The sequence below is a fragment of the Narcine bancroftii genome, chromosome 4 (genome assembly GCF_036971445.1).
Source record: "Narcine bancroftii isolate sNarBan1 chromosome 4, sNarBan1.hap1, whole genome shotgun sequence".
In the NCBI taxonomy this organism is placed as follows: Eukaryota; Metazoa; Chordata; class Chondrichthyes; order Torpediniformes; family Narcinidae; genus Narcine; species Narcine bancroftii.
In genome coordinates, this window is record NC_091472.1 from 257278188 (window position 1) to 257301199 (window position 23012).

At 40.4% G+C, this 23012-nt stretch overlaps 1 long non-coding RNA gene across 1 annotated transcript; it reads right to left on the bottom strand.

Annotated features, from left to right (window-relative positions):
* Window positions 1-244: 244 nt before the first annotated feature.
* On the bottom strand, window positions 245-19153 carry LOC138760105 (uncharacterized). Its single transcript, XR_011355410.1, has 3 exons — window positions 19063-19153; window positions 1789-1957; window positions 245-316 (listed from the first exon to the last, which is right to left on the bottom strand). It is a non-coding gene; the product is annotated as an uncharacterized lncRNA (long non-coding RNA).
* Window positions 19154-23012: the final 3859 nt, after the last annotated feature.

Sequence of the window (23012 nt, forward strand, 5' to 3'; positions counted from 1 at the left end):
AAATCCTGTTAAACTGAAATTCATTAAAGGTGCTCTTTCAATGTGAGCTGATGTTGCACATAAGCAAAGGTATGATTCAAAAACAGAACATTACCACATTACAGGGTCTTCAACCAATGATATTATGCTCACCCATGTAAATATACTCCTTACCTCACAAATACACAACCCTCTATATTTCATACATTCATGAACCTATATAAGATTCAAAACACATAATCTTGTATCTGTGGAGAGTCTGATCTTACCTCATCAGGTCTTCAATCTGAAATAGTAATTCTGTTTCCAATTCCACATGTATCCACCTGGACGTTACCTGGATTGGAGAATGAAAAAGAGATTGGTTCGGCTAGCCATAATCTCATTAAAACATGGGAGGGTGAGGGGTCACCTTATAAAAGTCCATAAAATTATAAAAAACAAATACAGGATAGACCATGTCCTTTCCCCCCAGAGTAAGAGAGTCTAGACCAAGTGGGCAGGCCTTTAAAGTGAGAAAGTAGAAATTTAAAGATTTGAGGCCGGCACAGTTAACATAGTGGTTAGCGCAATGCTATAGCACCAGCAACTAGGACAGGGATTCGAATCTGCCACTGTATGTAAGGCATTTTTACATTCTCCTTGTGTCTGCGTGGGTTTCCTCTGGGTGTTCTGATTTTCTTACAAAGTTCAAAACATACTTGGGTGGGGGGGGGGGGTTGTAGTTCATTTGGGCGTATTTGGGCAGCCCAGGCTCGTGGGCCGAAAGAGCCTGTTACCATGCTGTATGTCGAAATATAAAATTTAAATTGAGGATTAAGTTTATCACTCAGACAGTGATAGTTTTCTGGAATGGAGGTAGATATAATTGCAACATTTAGAAGGCATTTAAAAAAAATACTCATGTGGGAAAGGCATAGAAGGAACTGGGCTTGATGTAGGCAAATGGGATCAGCATGAAAGTGATATTGTACTGCCTCCCATTTCTGAACTGTACAATCCTACAGTTCCCCGATTCCCTATGAAGCTACTGAATTTGCTGTTTCCAGCATTTTGTGTTTTCAGGTTTCCAGGATCCACAGATTTTTATTTCTTTTAAAATGCTGCACAATTGTTCAGCAAAAGGAAGTACAAAGCGCTCCTTCCATCCAATAGCCTATAGGTCACCATTGGGCAAGGTGTAGAACCTGATTAGCCTCCCAATCAGAGTTACTTAAAGCCATGGATTGCAGATGATAGATGGTTTTTACAAACAGATTCTACAAATTGGAATTTATTGTTGTAAAACTAGAAACACTGGGCAATTTAATTTGCTGATCAATGGCCAGGGTTACCTGTCCATTACGGACACTGCAACTGAAGAAGGCAACAGGAAAGCACTTCAGTATTTTTCCCTTGTATAATCATAAACTCAACATCAACTATGGTCTCAGCTCAAAGATGGAGTCTTCACAAAAGGAAAACAGGAGAGGCTACAACTACAATTCAGAGGGTCAGAGATCGTGATGGATGGTGGGATGCAATCACCCACGCCAAATGGCCAACACCTGAATGAATGAATGCATTAAAATCGAAAACAGTGCAGTACAGTAAATGCCCTTCAGTTGACAATGTGGTGCCGACCTATACAATTTGATCCTTCCCTACCTCACACCCATAATCCTTTATTTTTCTTACATCCGTGTGCCTACACGAGACTTTTGAATGTCCTGATTGTACCAGCTTCCACCACTAGCCCTAGAATGCATTCCAGGCACCCACCACTCTTCATGTAAAAGTGGAACTACTACTGACATCTCCTCCACTCACCCGAAACAGATGTCCTCTGGTATTTGTTATAGTCATCTTAGGAGAAAGGTTCTGGCTGTCCAGCTGCCAAGTTGTAACAATGCTGGTGAGGTTGTTGAGGTCGTAGAGTAATAAAGAGATACAGAGTTCTACATTACAGAATAAGACCTTTGGCCCAAATCGGTCATGTCTGAAAAATAACCATGGAAACTGGAATCATTTACATCATTTAAGCACAGCATTAGTTCGGGATGGTCCAATTAAAAGCCTAAAGTGCATAGACAAATTAAATAACTGTGTTTAATATGGTTACAGATTAGAACACAGGAACACAACTGTGCACTTATTTGAAGTAATGTGTATTAATGTTGCTAATATTACTGAATGGCGCCCTATAGCTGCTCTGGGGACCAGAGCACATTTCAGTAAAAGCCTTATTTCTTTTCACCTCACAAACATGAAAAAATTTTGTTATTATTAAGTTGGTAGGAGAGAAATATGGAAGAAACCAAAACTTGACTGCTTCACAGGGAATGGGGCCCATAAACTTTGAGCAGAGTCCTAAGGGGGCCAGACCAAAAAAGTTTGAGAATGGCTGGGCTAATTTTGTTTCTTAAAATTGAAGCCATTTATTAACATAGCTACCTGAGTTGGAAAATCATATTTCTACAAACATATGAAAAACACAGTTCTACTAAAAGACGATTCAGTCAATTGTTGGATAATTAATGAAGTTCTTTCAAGATCCAAAGTTAAAAATAATTCCATTTTGGAAGCTCTTTAGTTCTCATGCAGTGAAGTGAGATGCTAAAGTAGTTTAAATGCAAAAAGCAATTTCTGAAGAGGCTTTTCTATTTATTTTTGGAAAACCTTTCCCAAATGAAGGCTGTGATCTCAATGCCATGGACCTGCATGCACATAGATAGATGCTCATTGCTGGGACTGTGCATAAGAACCATTCGATAGAACATTGCAGCACAAAAAAAGATGCCATTTGGCCCTTCTAGTCTATGCCAAACTATTGACCTGCACCCAGTCCATATCCCTCCAACTCCTCCCATCCATGGATCCATCCAAATTTTTCTTTAATGATAACATTGAGTCCACATTCACTACTTCAGCTGGCAGCTTGTTCTATATTCCTATCACTCTCTTTGTGAAGAAATTCTCCCCAGTTCCCCTAAACATCTCGCCATTCACCCTTAACCCATGTCCTTTGGTTTGTATCTCACCTAACCTCAGTGGGAAAAAAACTATTTCTATTTACTCTATCCATACCCATCACAATTTTGTATACATCTATCAAATTTCCCCTCATTTTTCCACACGCTGGGCAATAAGTCCAAATTTGTTTAACCTTTCCCTGTAACAGTTCCTCAACTCCCAGCATCAATATAGTAAATCTCTCTGCCTTCTTTCAATCTTACTGATACTTTTCCTGCAATTAGATGACCAAAATTTAACACTCTTCTCCATATTTTGTCTCACCAGTGTTTTATAAAATTTTACTATAACATCTCAACTCTTATACTCAATACTTTGATTTATGAAGGCCAATGTGACAAAAGTTCTCTTTACAATCATATCTACCCATGATGTCACTTTCAGGAAAATAATGTACCTGAATTCCCAGATCCCTCTGCTCTATCACACTCATCAGTGTCTTACCATTTACTGTCTATGTCCTATCTTGGTTTGTCCTTCCAAAATGCAACACCTCATATTTGTCTGCATTAAATTCCATCGGCCAATTTACAGCCCATTTTTCCAACTGATGCAGATCACTCGGCAAACTTTGAAAAACTTCCTCATTGTCCACTGCACCTCCAATCTTTGTGTCATTTGCAAAGCTGTTGATCCTAAATTTTCCTCCACTCACGTTGAACAGATGTCCTCTGGTATTTGCTATTGATGCCTGAGGAGAAAGGTGCTGGCTGAGTTGTTGTTGAGATCACAGAGTAATAGAGAAGTACAGAGTTATACAGTACAGAAACAAAGAACTTTCGCCCAACCTGTTCATGTCTGAGAAGTAACTATAGAATCTGGAATAGTTTCTCACACCATTAGTTCGGGATGGTCCAATTAAAGTGCCTAAAGGGTGTAAACAAATTAACTAACTGGGTTTAATATAGTTACTGATTACAACACAGGAACACAACTGTACAGTTATTTTAAGGAACATGTATTAATGTTGACAATATTATCTAAGTCAGTCATTCTCACCAGGGGGGCCCTACTGCACACTTCTCATTGTTCAGAGCACATTTAAGCTAAACATAAATATTTGTAATTTTTTTTATGGAGTCGGTAGGAGAGAAATACGAAAGAAACCAAAATTGACTGCTTTAGAGGGAGGTGGCTCATAAACTCAGGAGGTTGAGAATGGCTGGACTAAGTTTGTTTCTTACCATTGAAGCCCATTATTAACATAGCCACTTGAATTAGAAAAAACATTTTCAATGATATATATAAAAGAACAATTCTACTGATAGATGATTCAGTCAATTGTTGGATTAATGAAGTTCTTTCAAGATCTAAAGTTAAAAATAATTCTAATTTGGAAGCTATTTGGTTCTCATGCAATGAAGTGAGATGTTATCACATTTTAAAGTAGTTTAAATGCAAAAGGCAATTACTGAAGAGACTTTTCTATTTATTTTCTGAACACTTTTCCCAAATGAAGAGTGTGATCTCAATGCTATGGATGTGCATGCCCATTGCTGGGTCTATGCATAAGAACCATTCCATAGAACCACAGAAAACAAGCCCTTTGGCCCTTCTAGCCTATGCCAAACTATTATTCTGCCGAGTCCTATTGACCTGCCTCCAGTCTATTTCCCTCCAAAATGTGTATCCATCCACATTTTTCCTTAAATGAAAAAAATAAGTCTGCGTTCACTATTTCAGCTGACAGCTTGTTCCATACTTCCATCACTCTCTGTGAAGAAATTCACCATTATGTTCCCCCTAAACATCTCCCATTTCACCCTGAATCCATATCCTGTTTTGGCTCTAACCTAACTTCAGTGGAAAAGGCTTACTTGAATTTACTTTGTTTATGTACATCATAATTTTGTATCCTTCTATCAAATCTCCCCTCATTCTTCTACACTCCATGGAATAAAGTCCAAACTCATTTAACCTTTACTGCAACTCAGTTCCTCAAAACCCAGCAACATCTCAGCAAATGCTCTCTGCATTCTTTCAGTCTTATTGATATCTTTCCCTTCATTCAGGAATGAAAACTGCACACAATACTCCAAATTTGGCCTCACCAGTTAATGCACCATCAATCACTTAGGACACTATTGTGGAGAAACCAATAGGCTTTAATGCACTTGAGAACATAGCATATCCTTACTGTTCAGTTGTCCTGCACTAAGTTGCAGGGGGCCACAGGTGCAACCGGTCAATAGGTATGCTTGACCAGATAATTATACATTACACTGGTTTACCACACCAGTGTCTTTTACAACTTTACCATAACATTCCAACTCCTCTACTCAATTCTCTGATTTATGAAGGCTATTGCGACAAAAGCTCCTTTTACGATTATACCTACATGTGATGCCTCTATCATGGTATTATGTAGCTGAACTCCCAGATCACTCTATTCTCCCACACGTGTCAGTGCCCTACCATTTACTGTGCATACCATTTCTTGGTTTGTCCTTCTAAAATGCAACACCTCACACTTGTCTGCATTAAATTAGATCAGCCAATTTACAGCTAATTTTTCCAATTGGAGTAGATCACTCTGCAAGCTTGGAAAGCCTTCCTTGATGTCCACTACACCTCAAACCTTGGTGTCATCTGCAAAGCTGATGATCCAAAACTTTCCTCCGCTCACCTTAAACGGATGTCCTCTGGTACTTGCTTTTGTCGCTCGAGGAGAAAGGTGCTGGTTGTCAATTGCTAAGTGGTAAAGTTGCAGTGGAGTTGTTTAGGTCATAGAGTAATAGAGAGATTCAGATTTCTACAGCACAGAATGACCTTTTAGCCCAACTCATTCATGTCTGAGAAGTAACAATGGAACCTGGAATAGTTTACATCTTGGAAGTACAGCATTAGTTCAGAATGGTCCAATTAAAGTAACTAAAGTGCGCAGACATATTAAATAACAGGGTTTAATGTAGTCATTGATTACAACCCAGGAACATCAGTGTGCACTTACAGTATTTGAAAGAATATGTAGTAATGTTTCAATATTATCTACGTCAGTCAGTATCAACGGGGACCCTGCACCACAAACCCCACCCCCAACCGGCAGTGGGGGGGGGGGGGGGGCAAAGTTCATTTAAGTAAAAGCATTGTATTCTTTTCAACTCACGTAACATCAATTTTTTTTAATGTTATTATGTAGTCGGTAGGAGAGAAGTATAAAAGAAACCATTACTTGACTGCTTCAGAGGAAAGGGGGCCCATAAACTTTGAGCAGAGTCCCAAGGAAGCTATAGGGTCCAGATCTGTCGATCTCTGAAGGTTCCCATGCAGGTTGATAGGATAGTTAAGAAGGGCTATGCTGCGCTGTGCTCCATTAATCAGGAGATTGAGTTCAGGAGTTGTGAGGTGATGTTGTGGCACTATAAATCTCTAGAGACCACATTTGGAATTTTGGGTTCATTTCTGGTCACCTCATTGCTGGAAGAATGAGGAAGCTTTGAGAGGGTGCAGAGGAGATTTACCAGGATGTTGCCAGGATTGGAAAATATGTCATGAGGAAAGGTTAGGAGAGTTAGGTCTTTTCTCTATAGAGTGAAGAAGGATGACAGGTGACCTTATCCTGCCTTTGAGACATTTGTTCCTCCCCCTGCCTCACCCCCCCCAAGTCACATCTCCCTCTCCGCCATTTTGTTCTGGTACCTGCCTACATTTTATTATACCTTGAAGAAGTACTCGACCAAAATGGTTACATATCTTTATCTTTGCTATATAATGTACACAGTTTGACCAGCTGAGTTTCTTCAGTATTATATTTTCACCCATGTACATCAATTCAACTTGCCCCAATTTGGACAATATCCTCCTTTACCTTGGGAAACAGATTTTGACTCTTCCAAAGCTGTTGTTAGACACATTACCTTTGATTCTCTCCCCACTGATGCTGGATGACCTCCTGAGTATTTCCAGCATATTCTGTATTAATTCACCTCTAAAGCTGTTTTTTGCTCCCCAGTTTGTATGGAATTGTAGAATTTCTGTTTCAATGGTTGAATAGTGATTGGTTTTAAATGTTAAGTCATTTTATTATTATCTCATTGCACAGTACAACCTGACGAAACAGCGTTCTCCGGTCCTCAGTTCAAAATAAGCAGACACAGACATAACATACATACAGACAAAAAATACATCTGCAGGTCAAGATTTCATACACACACACACACACACACACACACACACACACACACACACACACACACACACACACACACACACACACACACACACACACACACACACACACACAAATAAATAAATAAATGTTGCTTTGTGGCGGCCCTTCGCAGATCCCCCACAGGGCCTCACAAATTGAAGGATGAATGCAATGATCCAGCAGGCTGCATGAGGCCCGCAGCTCTGCCCTCTAATTGATTACAACCAAAAGAGCTTAACTGGCCTATCAGGGAAAGTGGATCTCAAACACATCAATCAGCACTGAGAGTGTTTTGACCACACCCCTCAGCTTGAGAATAAAAGGAGGGCTGTGAGCCCAATAAAGTGGAGTGTGATAACTTCACTCAACTAGGTTCATGTCATTCTTTCTGGGAACAGCATGCTCTTTCTGTGCTAACCTGCACGTAGCTTTAATTTCTCCTGTGCTCTAGGCTCTGCAGAGCCATAGCTTGTAGCAGCTAGCTACAGTTTCAGATGGTTAGTATGAGTAGTTCCATTGGTTGTTCAGCCTTCTCACTACCCGTGGGAAGAAGTTGTTCCTTAGTCGAGTGGTGCGGCTATGATACTCTTGTATCTCTTTCTTGACAGGAACAGCTGAAAGATGCTGTGTACAAGGTAGAAGGAGTCCTTAATGATTTTGCATGGCCTTTTCAGACAACGATCCCAATAGATCACATCAACAGTGGGGAAGGGAGACTCTAGTGATCCTCTCTGCCCCTCATGGTCCTGTGAACTGACCTCTGATCCATTTCTCTGCAGCAACTGCACCACATTATGATGCAGCTGGCCAGGACGCTCTCAATAGAGCTCCTGTAAAAGGTTGACGTAATGGTGGCTGGTAGCCTTGCCTGCAATGTAGCCATTGGCCAATATCATCCTGGTCCGATGCATTATGCCCGATACACAGCAAGGGGAAAAAAAATGTTTTAATGAATACACAAAATAAAGAATGTGACATTTCCAGCAGGAGCCAGTTCTACCTCATCATCTTCATGACATTTATACTCCACCTGAGTGTCAGATTTCTGGTTTTTCATTGGAAACAACCAATTGAACTAGTGTCTGTCACTTCTCCAGTGACTGTCAGTCATCCATTATCCTGCATTTTATGTGTGCATTTTAGAAATGCACGTTTATTTCAAAACCTCTCTTCTCAGTTAGAAATAAATAGAAGCTAAAATAGGATGGAGATTTTTTTTTTGGCCGTTTGTATGTCAGTGAGGCGAGGTTATTTATTGAAATGCAGAGAACAATGATGGGTAAGTCCTGAGCACAAAATCTATAAAATGCTGCACCTCAATGCTGGTAGTACATACCTGCTGTTTTAATACAGTATTTTGTACAGAGTAGGGCAATTTGTAACCAGAGATTTCAGGAGATGGGAGTTTGGGGTGGGGGAACAGATTTAAATTTAAATCTATACAAACAGGCCCTTACGGCCCACGAGCCTGTAGTGATAGAGTGCTGGTGATAGTCCTAATCACTAGAGGAGTCGGAGATTAGTTTGTTGGCAGTTTTGGTTGTATTCAAGATTGATGTCTCCACGTGGTCTTGAATCTATAACTAATATAATAGTTATTTTAAAAGAACCCTAGTTTCTTTATTACAATAAAAGAAACATCACATGGTACCAGGATAATATCTGAATGTCGATATTCACAGTTTAAGAAAGAGTGTCCCAATCTGGTCTATGGACTAGAGAAATTCCAGTTACGTGTATGATCTACCAATATTCGTGGCAGAGACAGACCACATGCCAATAATAGCCATAACAAAAAAAATCTCAGTGAAATGTCACTGAGAATACAAACACTGATGATGAAGCTACAACGTTATGACTTTGAATTGATGTACATACCAGGGAACTTATTATGATAGCTGATGTGTTATCAAGGGCAACGATGCAGAGTGAAGTGCACAATGTAAGTTGCACAGAGACACATGTGAATCTCCTCATGAAAATGATCACTGAATCTCTTCCCATATCCAACATGAAATCCATGCAAATCATAGCTGAAACCGAAAAGGACACAGTTCTACAGAAGGTCATCAAGAATCTGAATGAAGGATGGCCTAGAGGTGAATGTCAGCCATACTACAACATCAAAGCTGAGCTGAGTGTTGTCAATGGGCTTCTACCAGACAGAGAAGAATTGTCATTCCTCAATCATTGCAACAAGAGATGCTGAAAAGTGTGCACGAGGGGCATCTTGGAATGGAAAGATGCAAGAGAAAGACCAGAACTGCTGTTTATTGGCAAGGGGTAAACACTGACATGACAGGATGGTTTCAAGCTGTGAGACTGATTTGAAACATCACGTAAAGCAAGGTAACCCATAATAATAACTGACGTACCAGCAGAAGCATGGCAGAAAGTTGGGACTGATCTGTTCCACATGGATGGAAATAATTACTTGCTGGTTATTGATTATCTATCAAACTGTCTCAGGATTGCACTGCTTCCTAATATGTCTGCTGCCTGTGTGATCAAATATATGAAACTGATCTTTGCAAGACATGGAATTTCTCAAATGTTTTACACCAGTGGTTCTCAACCTTTTTCTTTCCACTCACATGCCACTTTAAGTAAATCCCTATGCTATCAGTGCTCTGTGATTAGTAAGGAATTGCTTAAAGTGGTAGGTGAGTGGGAAGAGAAGGTTGAGAATCATTGCACTAGACCCAATTGTTACTGAAATATTTTGCTTGAGAAAAATTGTCATTAGCCCATTTCCTTTGGAGTTATGAAACTATGCACATCATGAGTCAATTAGGTATAATTAAAACAATGGTTTTCAAACTTTTTCTTTCCACTCACCTACCACCTTAAGTAATCTTTTACTAATCACAGAGCACTGATGGCATAGGGATTGCTTAAAGTGGTGTGTGAGTGGAAAGAAAAAGGTTGAGAACCACTGGCCTACAGTGAAAATGGACCATGCTACAGTAGTAGAGAATTCCAGAATTTTGCAGAAGAGTATGATTTCCGACAGGTGATTTCAAGTCCTCTACTTCCACAGTCAAACGGTGAAGTGGAGAAAGGAGTTCACATAGTTAAACACTTGCTCAAGAAAGCACAAGACAATGGCTCAGACCCATTTATAGCTCTATTGAATTACAGAGCTTCTCCACTTGAACATGGCATGTCATAGGCTGAGCTTCTGATGGGACATAGACTACGCACCACACTTCACTACTCTGCAGACCCAAATAAGAACAGTGATGCCAAAGATGTGGAATGGAAACAAAAGCATCTGCAAGGAGACAAAAAGCGAACTCTGACAAGTCAACAAGAACCTTAAGGCCACTGGCACAACATGACACAGTGAGACTCAAAGATTCCAACACATAGGACTTCTGGAGGAAGCAAATTGAAGATTATACATTATAAGAACAGAGGATGGTCAAATACTGAGGAGAAATTGAAAGAGCTGTTGAAAATGCAAGAAACACTGCAGGAACAGACAAATGCAGAAGATCTAGCCTGCACAGCAACAGAGGTAACACCACCAGTGCGAGACAGTAGTGGACGAGCAGAGCTGATACAAGCAGCTGTGTTAGGAAGATCCACATGTGTTATTAAAGCACCTGATTATTGTATTAGGAAAGGGGATTTAGTGATAGGGTGCTAATGAGACTCCTGGCGACTAGAGGGAGTTGGAAATTTGTTTATTGGCAGCTTCACTTGTTTTCAAGATGGATGACTCCACATAGTCTTGAGTCTATTGCTAATAAAGTTTTGTTGTTTTTTTTAAGAACCTAGATTTCTTTATTACAATAAAAGAAACATCAAAGAGCCTATGCCATCAAATTACTCCCAATTGACTTACATCCCCAGAACAATTTTTTTTCATGGTGGGAGGAAAGTGGAACCCTTGGGGACATGTAGAATGGACAAACTCCATACAGGCAGTGCTGGATTTGAACTCCAGTTGCTGGTGGTGTAACAACATTGTGCTAGCTGCTGTGCTAACTGTACCACCCCATGGTAATATTGCCTCCCCTGCGCAGTAACTTATCTACACAAAGGATGATATGTGCATGGAATTTACTGCCAGAGGAACAGGCATATACCATTACAATGATTAAGACAAAAAAAGGACAGTTGCATGGATAGGGTAGGTTTAAAGTTATATTGGCCAAATGCTGGCAGGTGATGCAAGTGTGAGTGGGACATTGTGGTCAGCGTAGGCAAGTTGGGTCAAAGGACCTGCTTCCACGCTGTATGACTGTAAATATGAGGCCATATCTGAATCTAAAATCCTTATGGGTTTATTCTGACTGGCGAAGCTTTGTAAATTTTTAAAATAAAAAAAAATTAAATTGAGATTATATTTAGACATACAGCACAGTAACAGGCCATTTTGGCCCATGAATCTGTGCTGCCTAATGTACACACATTTAACCTACACTCCTGGTGGGAGGCAACCAGAGCCCCAGGGAACACGTTGCAGGCAGAGGCACAATGAACCAACTCCTTACAGACAGTGCGGTCCCAATCACTGGTGCTGTAAAGGTTTTGCGCTAACCACTATGCCAACCATGCTGCCCCATGCTTAAGCCAATATTTAACCTTCAAGCCAATCAGGGCTGATTGGCAACATCACCTTCTCCTTGTTGACCATCACTACAAGGCCATCTCAAAGCTTCATGCCCGTCCCCCCTGCTTCATTCCCCCTTGTGCAATCAAGCCTGTCTCCAACATAATGGGTAAATTTGCTGACTTCTCCATTTGTTAGCTGATCAAGGCAAAATATAACTCCACTAAATGCAAAGGTGAATATTTATCTACCATTTCATATACCATTTCAGTAATTATATTTATATTTATTGTTTATTTGTGTATTTTACATACCTGAATAGCTTCTGTAAGCATGAATAATTTTAATGCATTAGAACATTGTGGATGGCAATAAACTCTCATCGTCCATCATCATAACCATTTCATAATGTCACTATTAAAAAAAATGCTCTTTTTATGGACCTTACTCGATGGAAATACTACAACTCACAAATATACCTCTGTGGGAAAGCAATTTGAGAAGACCAATGTTTGTGAATATTATTCTTATTTTGATGGGCGTCAGATGGGTCTTTTTATTTAATTAGTGGTGAACATAGTGGTGTACTGTTATCTTCAACTGTAGATTTTACAAAGATGTTCATTTGCAGTCACCAGTGAAGGAAGCAAATGGTATGTTGGCCTTTAATGCAAGATGCTTTGAATCTCGAATCAGGGAGGTCTTACTGCAGTTATGTAGGGTCTTGGTGAGCCCAGTTCTTGTGTATGGAGTGCAAGTTTGGTTTCCTTATCTGAGGAAGGACCTGCTCATTATTGAGGGGCGTAATGAAGGCTCACCAGTCAGGATTCCTGGGAATGATACACAAGGGTTGGAATTTAGAAAAATGAGAGTGGATCTCTCTGAGACGTATCAAATTCTTACAGGACTGGATTAGTTAGATGCAGAAAGAATGCTCTTGAGGTTGGGAAAGTCCAGAACAAGGGTTCACAGTCTAAGAATAAGGGGTCAACTATTTAGGACAGAGATAAGGAGAAACCCTTGCACTAAGAGAGTTATGAACTTGTGGAAGCACAGAAAGTTGTTGAGGCCCATTCATTAGATATATACCAAAGGGATTTGGATGTAGCCCTCTTGTCTAAAGGGATCAAGGGGCATGGCGAGAAATGAGGAATAGGTACTTAATTCATATGATCAGCCTTGTGTGCGTTGAATGGTGGCACAGGCTCAAAGGGTGGAATAGCCTTCTCTAGATCCTATATGCCGTGTTTCTAAGAGCATGCCACCAATTAGAGTAGAAACCAGGAGAGAAAGGCGAAGAAAAAAGGCCACATCAGATGAGGGAAATTGAGAGAACGGGGAGGAGAAGTGAGATAGATGAGAAAAATAGCAAGGAAAAGGACAGGAGGTGGAAAAATGTGTGATATACAGAGGACCGTAAATACAAGTGAGAAAAGGCAGATAGATTTCAATTTACAGTTGAAATCAAAGAAAAGCAAAACATTAAAGTGTCATGTATTTACCCTAAAGAATAGTCTCACGTAATAGGAAATGTGATCACCCTTTATTCTGTTCAAGATGGTATCTAACAAAAGCACATGTTCATCAGCAGTGAAAAAATAATGGCATCAAAGAGTGAGAATAAACAGCTCTTGGAGAGCAAATGAACTTGGTTACTGAATATTAAATAGTGAAAATGGCTGAAGGAGGTTTTGGGGAATATCGAGAGACTGAAGGCTGGTATGATTATGTAGATAGGTTTGCTATGTACTGCATTGCTCATGATGTTGGAGATACTGAGACTTGCAATAAAAGGACAGGCCTTGTCTTTGAGCGAGGTAGGGAGCAGAACATATGGCACTCTATTGGCACCATTAAAACCACATAATAAGTCTTATAAAGAGCTATGTTCTGAGCTACATGTATATGGTTTTATTTCTCTTATGGTGAGGTGAGCGGTGTGGTTCAGATGAAGGGATGTTACCCCACCTAATCATTCTCAATGGCTACGTGACATCATGTCATGTTTAATTTTAGAGAAGATTATATGCTCAACGTTTGATTTGAATTTAAATTTTCAAACACTGTGGGGACTCTTTTTGAATTACTTTTATAATCTTTGATTAGTTATGATGGTAGAACTTTTAACGAATGAGGCAATTTACCACTGTGATAAGAATTCTGTCTTTCTTTTTTTTTGGCCAAGCAGCTTCTTTCTTGGTAGTGGGTTTAGAGTTTACTTTTTTAATAATAAAATAATATCAATACAAATCTGTTTGATTAAAAAATGCTGAGTATCTTGGCTCTAATGATATTTACAATAGGAGAACAACCAATTGCATACACTTCCTGCTCTCTAATGGCCTGTGAATGAAACTATGTGCAATTGGAGAAGGAAAGATTGGCTACAATATTTGGTTTCAAGCAATTCCATCAATATCTACATGGTAGGAAGTTCACCTTAGTGACAGACCATAAACCACTGAGTTTGATCCTAGGCCCCAAGAAAGAGATTACTGTGTTAGTGGCAGCAAGAATTCAAAGATGGGTGATGGAACTCGTAGAGTATGGTTATGATCTAAAGCTTTGAACATCCATTCTGATGCATTATCGTGCTTACCTCTGCCTGCGACAGAACAGACTGAAGGGAATATTAATTGGACTGCAGAAGCCACTGCAATCAACCAGGAACAACTGCACCACTTGTCCATTACAGCTAAGGCGATCAGCAAAGAGGCATGAAAAGAGGCCACACTGTTGAAGATTCTGTACTTCACCTCAAATGGGTGGCCCGAGGCCGACAGTATTACTCCCAATTGAAAGCTTTTTATACATTGCAAAATGAAATATTGATTGAAGAGGGTTGGCTGTTGTGGGGGACAAGAAATAACATTCTCAAAAAATGGCAGGAGGGTTTGGTAAAGGAACTTGACACCAATCATCCAGGAATGGACTAGATGAAGACGTGGCACGCAGCATATCTGGCGGCCATCAATTGACATAGAAATTGAAGAGGTGGTTCAGAAGAGCCATATCAGGCAAGAGATGCAACCGAAAGCACCCACCCCAAGCAGAAGCTGACCCATGGAAATGGCCAGCACATCCATGGCACCACCCACCCCAAGCAGAAGCTGACCCATGGAAATGGTCATCACAATCATGGCACCAAATTCATATTGATTTTGTTGGTCTATTTATGGGAGAAAACATTCTGACTATTATCGATGCACACTCCAAATGGCGTATTGTGTGACGAATGCAGTCAATGACAATGGAAAAGACAATTGAGAAACTCCGAGGTGTGTTCACAGGTTATGGATTACCCATAGAACTGATTTCAGACAATGAATTTCAATTAGTATCAGATGCTTTCAAGCAGTGCCTGCAAAACAACAATGTGTGACATATATTATCTGCACCCTATCATCTGAGTATGAATGGGGAAGCTGTGAGCTTCGTGCAGATTTTTAAAAGGGCAAATAAAGCAACAAGTCATTAAAAACATAATGGAGTCATAAAATCTCATAATTTCTGCTTTCATACAGAACAACACTGCACTCTACAAAATGCATGCAGGCAAAACTTATCTTTGGACATAACTTGAGAGCCTAACTTGCTGTAGTGCACCCAAATATTGGATTTCGTATTCAGCAGTCAATATCCCCGATAAAGCCAACAAGATCTCTGGAAATTAAAGGCAGAATAAAGAAAAATGGTGTTGTGAGAATGAAAAAACTTGGTGGCTGCTTTCCAAGATTTACTCAACTTAATTGTGCGGTTACAGTTAACATTTAAAAGAATGTAGAAGGCAGCAGCTAGAAGCTGATTGGAGCAAGAGAGGTCAGGTGACCTGAGAAGTGACAGCAGCCAGGATCAACTAAATATAAAATGCAAAAACATTAACAATTAAGAATAATTTTGTAATATTATATTATTTCTTCCTAAAAATAAACTACCAGTGTTAAGCAACATTTTAAGGGACCTCTCCCATCCATATTGATTGGGAGTTTTTGGTAGATGAATGGATCTCATTAGTTCTTGTGGAGGTAATGTTTAATCATCCTCCACACTATGGCATGTCATTTCTTCCTCCTCTCCAGTATTAGTACCACCAGACTTATTTTATCTTGTCCCACAATAGGAGATATCGGGATTGCCTGGGCTTCCGGATAAGGTGCCAATAACGAACAGACACACAACTTCCGTCCATCTGGGTACCTGATGTTTGCAACTGTTGGATTACTGTCAATGAATTCAACTTGATCTACAAGTGGTTCATTCTTGTTACTCCTCACAAACCTTCTTAGTAGTATGAGTCCAGGGATCATTAGCCAGGAGGGCAGTGAATTTCCATGGGATGAACAGGGTTGGAATGCAAAAACTAATGTTCATGGGGTGTAGTATTTGTTGCTGGACACAACAGTGATCTTTGGGAGTGTAGCACCTCAGGAAGCACCAATTCCCAATGCTCCTCAGGCAGGTCACGTGATCTAAGGGCAAACGGACTGCCTTCCATATGATACCATTGAACATCTCTACTTGTCCATCCCCTATTGGGTGATATGGGATAGTATGTCTTGTGGTAACCCCCTTCTGGAAGATAATCTTTCAGATCCTTAGACATGAAGTGGTGTCTCAATCAGAATGTAGGTAATTTGGTATTCCACATAGGCTACATAGCAGATCCAGGCATCTGATAACTGTTGTGGTATGCATATTGGGACATGGAAAGGCAAAGGGGAAATGCAAGTATTCATCAACTACTGTAAGTAGATATGGGTTACATGAAGCTGTAGGCAATGGTCCCTTGAAATCAATACTAAGCCATTCCATAGGTTTTGTTGCTTTGATAAGAGACCCTCCTGGTGGGTGATAGAATTGAGGCTTTAGTTCAGCAAAGACCCTGCATGCAGCACATCGTCTTGATACCTTCTGTAGAAAAGGGGAGATTCTTTGCTCTAATAAAATGCAGAAGCCGAGTTATTCATGGATGACAGTCTTTTGTGAGTGGGGAGGTAATAAAGGCTGAACAAGTGTACGCCCAACTAAATGCATCAGGGACTGCATTCTCTTTCCCAGGATAGTTCTTTACTGTGTAACTAAATGCTGCAAGTTCCAGCATTTGTGAATCTTTGCATTCTTTATCATTTTACTGTCAAACATAAACACCACTGACCTCAGATCAGTAACCAAGCTAAAGTGGCTCTATGCCAGGTAGTGGTTCCATTTGTGCACAGTCTCAGTGATGGCAGTCGCTTCTTGCTCTACAATGTGTTAGTGCATATCACTTCCTTGTAGCACCTTTCACATGAATTCAACAGGACGTCCTCCTTGGTTGAGGACAGCAGATATAGCCACATCAGATGCGTCATGTTCTATCTCAAAGGGTGCTTTTTTCATCCACTGAGTTCAGGGTGGCTTCCTGTAACTCTCTCTTTAGTAAATTAAAGCGTCCAGGACCTTTTCCTCCATTGAAAACTTTTCTATATTTAGCATCGGTTGAATCTTGTTAGAAAACCTAAGTACCCTTTTTAAGGATCACAATTTTCTGGTGGAGAAAGCTCTTGTACTGGGCAGAGTCTTTCAGGATCTCACTTAATGATACCATTCCCCACACAGTATCCAAGGACATTAATGGGATTCACAGACTCCACTGTCTATGAATCATTGCTTTAGGTGCCTCTGAGTGATGGTTTTTACAAATTTCTTTACATTTTGATCATGTCCCTCATGTATGGCCAGCAATAGTGATATTTTCAAGGTAAGGGGAAGGCACCTTGCAGTTTTTCTTCTCTAACTAACTTGTCCATAGCTTGTGGGTACCTCAGTTGTGACTCTAAATGGAATCCTACACAATTAGTATAAATGTCTATTTGCTTCAAAAGTGGGTTACTTCTTATCTGACTCCTTCAGTGACACCTGGTGGTAGGCACTTTTCAGGTCAAAGGTAGAGTACACACTATCTTGTGCAAGTTCATTCACCATTTTGTCAATTCTTGTCAAGGGTTAAGCATCCAATTCCGTGTATTGATTAAATGTCTGTGAATAATCCACACACATTCATTTCTTGTGTCAGTGGGTAGGATCCTTCACCACTACTACTTGGGCTTGCCATGGTGATATGCACGTCTCCAATATGCCTTCTGAAAATAATTGGCGAATTTCCTCTGCAATGAAGTCCTGATCATTTTTGCTAAAGCATCTTGATTTGGCAGCAATTGGTTTACAGGTTGATGATAAGTTTGGAAAAAGGGATGGCTCTTCTATTTTTGCTGCTGTCCGTGCATTCACAGTCGGCTCAGACAAGGGTCCTCCGTATTCAAATTTCACACTCAGACGCTGGAAATCCTGGCCAAGTATTAAGTCACAACATAGGTCCTTCAATACACCATGTCGTGTGGCAGCGTATGACTGGTTATTAAGACTAAGAGTTAGATCAACAACAACATATCCTTGGGAACTAGTGCTTAAAATTTTCTGACCCATAGTAATGATTTACTGGATGGATGAACCTTTAGTTTTAGTTTGCATGTAGTTTTAGTTCTCGCTAATGAAATTATCACTGCTGTTTGAATCCAACGGAGCATTTAACCTTTTATCATTCACAGTCACAAAGGTTGCAGCTTGAGTGAGTCCTTGTGGCACATTGGTAAGTGTAGCCAGTACCTGAGAATTGACTGAGCTTGGTGAAACTATGGATTTGCACACTCAGGCATAATGTCCCTTCTTGGCACATTTATTACAAGTAGCCTTGTGTGCTGGACAGTTATCCCATGAATGGTAAGAGAAACCACGGAAGAAACATTTCCGTTTTTATTGTAAGTGGCAGCCACAGCTGGTTTCTCAAGAGCAACTGAAAGATTATCAGGCAGACGTGCTAAAGAATCCTTCTCACATGCCTGCAGTACCCGTGATGGTTCAGGATTCACTACTACAGCTATATGGGCCACCCTAACCCTAACCCTAACCCTAACCCTAATCATTAGTGCATTGAGTTACATCTGATGCAGTAGCTTGGTTATAAGCAGTCTGTAAGTCCAGTGTTTTGTTTTCTAAGAGATGTTGGCATATTGCAGGTGAGGCAATGCCAGCAACGAACACGTCACACATCGCCTCGTTTCCACACTGCTCCGCAATATGATCACAAAAATTACAGTATCTCTTTAACTTTTCTAACTTCCTGAAGAAATCATCGAATGATTCTCCTGGTTTATGCCGCCTGGTAGCCAGTAAGTGTCTGGCAGAAACCTTACTGGGAGACTTCACATATAAACAGTCCAACTTAGAGATAGCCGAGTCAAAATTTTCACATCCTTCTATGTATTCGAAACAGCCTAATAGTGTCCTGTTGCAACTCACACAGCCTAATAGTGTTCTGTACCTTTTTGGTATCTTGTCCCCACAGTCGTTGACGTAGTTCATGAAAATCGTGTTGCCATTCCTTGGCAGCTGTTAGTGAGCTAATGTCAATGTTTCTGTCTCCATGCTTGTCAATTAAGTTGAGTAAATTGTTGTATGAATGAAAAAAACTTGATGGCTGCTCTCCAAGCTTTATTCAACTTAATTGTATGGTTACAGTTGCGAAAGATGTGAGTCTGCAGCTAGAAGCTGATTGGAGGAAGAAGCTGATTGGAGCAAGAGAAGTCAGGTGACCTGAGGAGCAACGCCAGTCAGGATCAACCAAATATGAAATGGAAGCTCATTAATAATTAATAAAAACATTGTAATATTACACATGAATAAGAGGTGTGGTTCTCTAGAAATTAAATCCATTTTCATATTCGGTACTAGTGAGTGACATGATAGGGAAACGGCACAGCAACTAATTATGAGCAATTGAGGACCCGATTAACATTCCAATTTCGGATGATCCACCTGATGTTCCACTTTTGGCGCACAACCCATCTATGCTGCCCTTTGGATTGCCCTAGTACCGGTTAGTGACACCATTATTGTTGGCTTCACAGGGGCAAGATGCCGGCCAAACATCCGGCATGCAGCCAGTAGTGTCAGCCAGCAAGAAGAAATTATCTGCTCCAGAAAAGTCAAAAAGTCATATTCCTGTTGAGTGTTCTTCATCCTCGAGAAGATTCAAGAGAGAAAGGCACCCTCCAGAACATCTCAAAGACTATATGCAGTGACCTAAAAACTTTGTGAGTTTCCAGTTAATGCATTTTCAAATTAGATTGTGCAGTATCTATACTTACAATTATTAGTTGAAGTTATGCTTAAGTTTTCCATAGTGTATACAAATGTTAACATATTTAAGTTAAACTTTAGACTTATTTACAAGTAAGCCCAAAAGATTTTTTGAAGGGAAAGATTGTTATGGGAACATGTATGTGCACGTGACATCATAAAAAGAGTTACATTTTTATTGCATGTTCGGTTAGACGCCATCTTGACCAGCATAAAGAGTGCTTATTGTTTCTCTCGTGTGAGTCGATTCTTTAACATAAATACACGACATAAAGGCATAAATATTTTATGAGCAGTCTAATCATGCAGGTTGTAGCTGTAATCTTGCATGGTGCATTATTAGAGCAAAACTTTCCATTCCTTGTCAGCATGGACGGAATCTATTTTAAGCCCTTGAGTATTGACACATTGACCAGAATTCTGTTAACCAAATGGCTTTATTTTTCCCTTCAATTATTTGTTCCATTTTACAAAATACACACAGAATCAATGTGCCTTTGAAGCTTCTTTCAGAACAAGAAGCTAGAAGAGACTATGTGCAAGGGGAATAATTTTGACTTTGATTTCGAGCTACTTTTATGATACATCCTGTATTCTTTTTGATTTTGGCCTTAAGATGCTAAATCTTGTCTTAAATATAGATCTCATGATAATCATAATAATTTTGCAGCCTCAAACATACTTCTGTGTACTATTTTTAATAGAGGAGGATTTGCAAAGGCCTCTTATGAATACAAAAGTGAAACTGGATTTTGCTGGTGTAGGTCTGAGGAAAGATAAAAAATTGAATGTGAGAGAATTTTTGGCTGAGAGGGGAGGAATTAGCAGTGAACGCTGGCCTAGTGTAACACGGAGGGTTACCCGATAGGTTAGAAGGGAAGCTGATCAGAATACATGCCTGCATCTTGGAACATGACCTGACCACCCAGACAGGAGGCAGGTCAAAAGACATTTCCCTCTGTCAGTCAAGGTCAGACCTACCCACAGGTAAAAACACCATCCATTTGGTCCTCCGACTCACCCAAGGTCACAAGTCCCTGTCTGACTGCAATGTAAATCAAAGCATGTCAGCTTGTTTGCTCTCTTTCCTTTTCCCTTGAAACCATCCCTGAGCTCCACTCCAGGTTGTAAGGTGCGGACAAACCTGGAGGACTTGTCATCATCGTGGCTATCCTTCGTGGTTGAGGATGATGGCCTTCGTTCCATTGACCAAGAGCAAAGATGCCTGTGCGTGTTTGTTTAGATGTTGCACTCTAAGAAGTACATGATACTTCACAAATTAACCAACATATTCCAATGGCATAGAAATCACGACGATTGGAGCTGATGGATTTGTTGCAGCCTTTGTCCACCTTCACAGCCATTGAGTTCAGAGTAAATTCATCTGCCTGTTCCACCATTGAGGACTTGGTTGGATATTCTTTGTCAGGGACCTCACACTTGACCTTTTCACCATGGGTGGCCCTACCAGGAGCATAGCTCCAGACGGCATCACTCTCAGGATTACAGGACCACACAAGGTGATAATCCATAGAGAAAGCTGGAGGATTAATTGTAAGATGTGTGCTGTTAAAGGGTGGGGGTTATTTGTGGCATGCACCCAGGAGAGACTGTCATGCCTCCCCATTGTAAAATGTAGCAAGATTTGCTTTTAGACATACAGTACGGTAACTGGTCCATCTAGCCCATGAACCCATTGCTGAATACACCCAATTGATCTTCAACCCCCATACATTCTGAAGATTGCACATCAGTTAATTGGTATGCCGTATTTGCTTGTTGGGGAAGGGGTGACAAGTCCTGTTTGTTTTAACCCTTGCTGTGCTATTGAGAGATACAATAATTAGAAGGAACTTGTACTCGATTTTGCATGATTTTAACATTACTGGTGTGTGTGTGTGTCCTGTTGTACATTTCACCCGTTTACGGTTCGATACTAACATACATCAAGGATTGTCACTCTTTCAACCCTTTGAACTTGTTCCTTAATCACACCTTGCTGCTAGTGACGAATGCTGCCTCCAAAGAATAAATAAACAAATCCATTCCATTGTGCTCTAGTGAACACAGTTGGATATTCATCATTGTTGCTGCCTCACAACACCTGCGATCTGAGTTCGATCCTGACCTCCAAAGCCCTCAGTACGAAGTTTGCATATTCACACTGTGACTGTGGGATTCTGCCCACTTCTTTGGGTTTCTCCTGCATCATAAAGTTGCACAGTGTAAGCACTGTTGTGCGAAGAATTCAGACACAAAGTTTGCAGACTGTACAACAGACTTTAATCAGCTTAAACGTACACACGCAAGGTCTCTGTACCTTCCTGGCTCCACGTGCCCAACTGACTCCCAAAGGGGGCCGGCTCGAGTCTTAATTCGGGATGGTGATTGACAGTGGGCAGGTGGGGCCAGCTTCCCAGGTTGCCTACCTGCAGGTATGGTAGTTGCCCCCTGCAGTAGGCTGATAAGAATGCAGCCAGTGTAGTGGTTATATCACCACCCACAGGATGGTCTGTTAATTAGGCCCAGTAGAGGTGGATGGAAAGAGAATCAGAGAGAATGAAGGCCATGTGACATAAGCTAAGTTACGGAGAAGTAAATTAGGTCATGATTGATGGAATTGTTCTGACAGCCAGTATCAACTTGATGGACTGAACAACCTTCTTCTCTGTCATGAGAAAATGTGAGAAAATGCCAGAAGTCCTTTCACCATAAAATAGATTCAATCTAATGCAGAAGGCGGACTTCTGGTTCGTAAAAATAAAGGAAACATAGAAACAGATATTGGCCAATCAGCTCCGCCAGTCAATTAGGCGAATTTGTTGCGATTTCTCTGGTTTATTTCAGCTAGTTGCCACAAGTTAAAGAAGTCTCTGCCTTGGAATGTGAACTTTCGTGCTCAAATTAATTAAGTGCAAATTGATTGTCCACTAACAACTGTGCTGATTTAAACGACGGTAAAAAAAATAGTCCTCTGCTGAATTCACCACATATGTTGTAAATAGTTAGGGACAAATATAAATAATGAATTTGAGGGGCCAAGAATTCTAGAGCTTGATCACCTCTTTGAGAAGAAATTCTAGCATACCTCTTGTACCTTGTAACTATATCTCCTTATTAAAAGTTCTATTT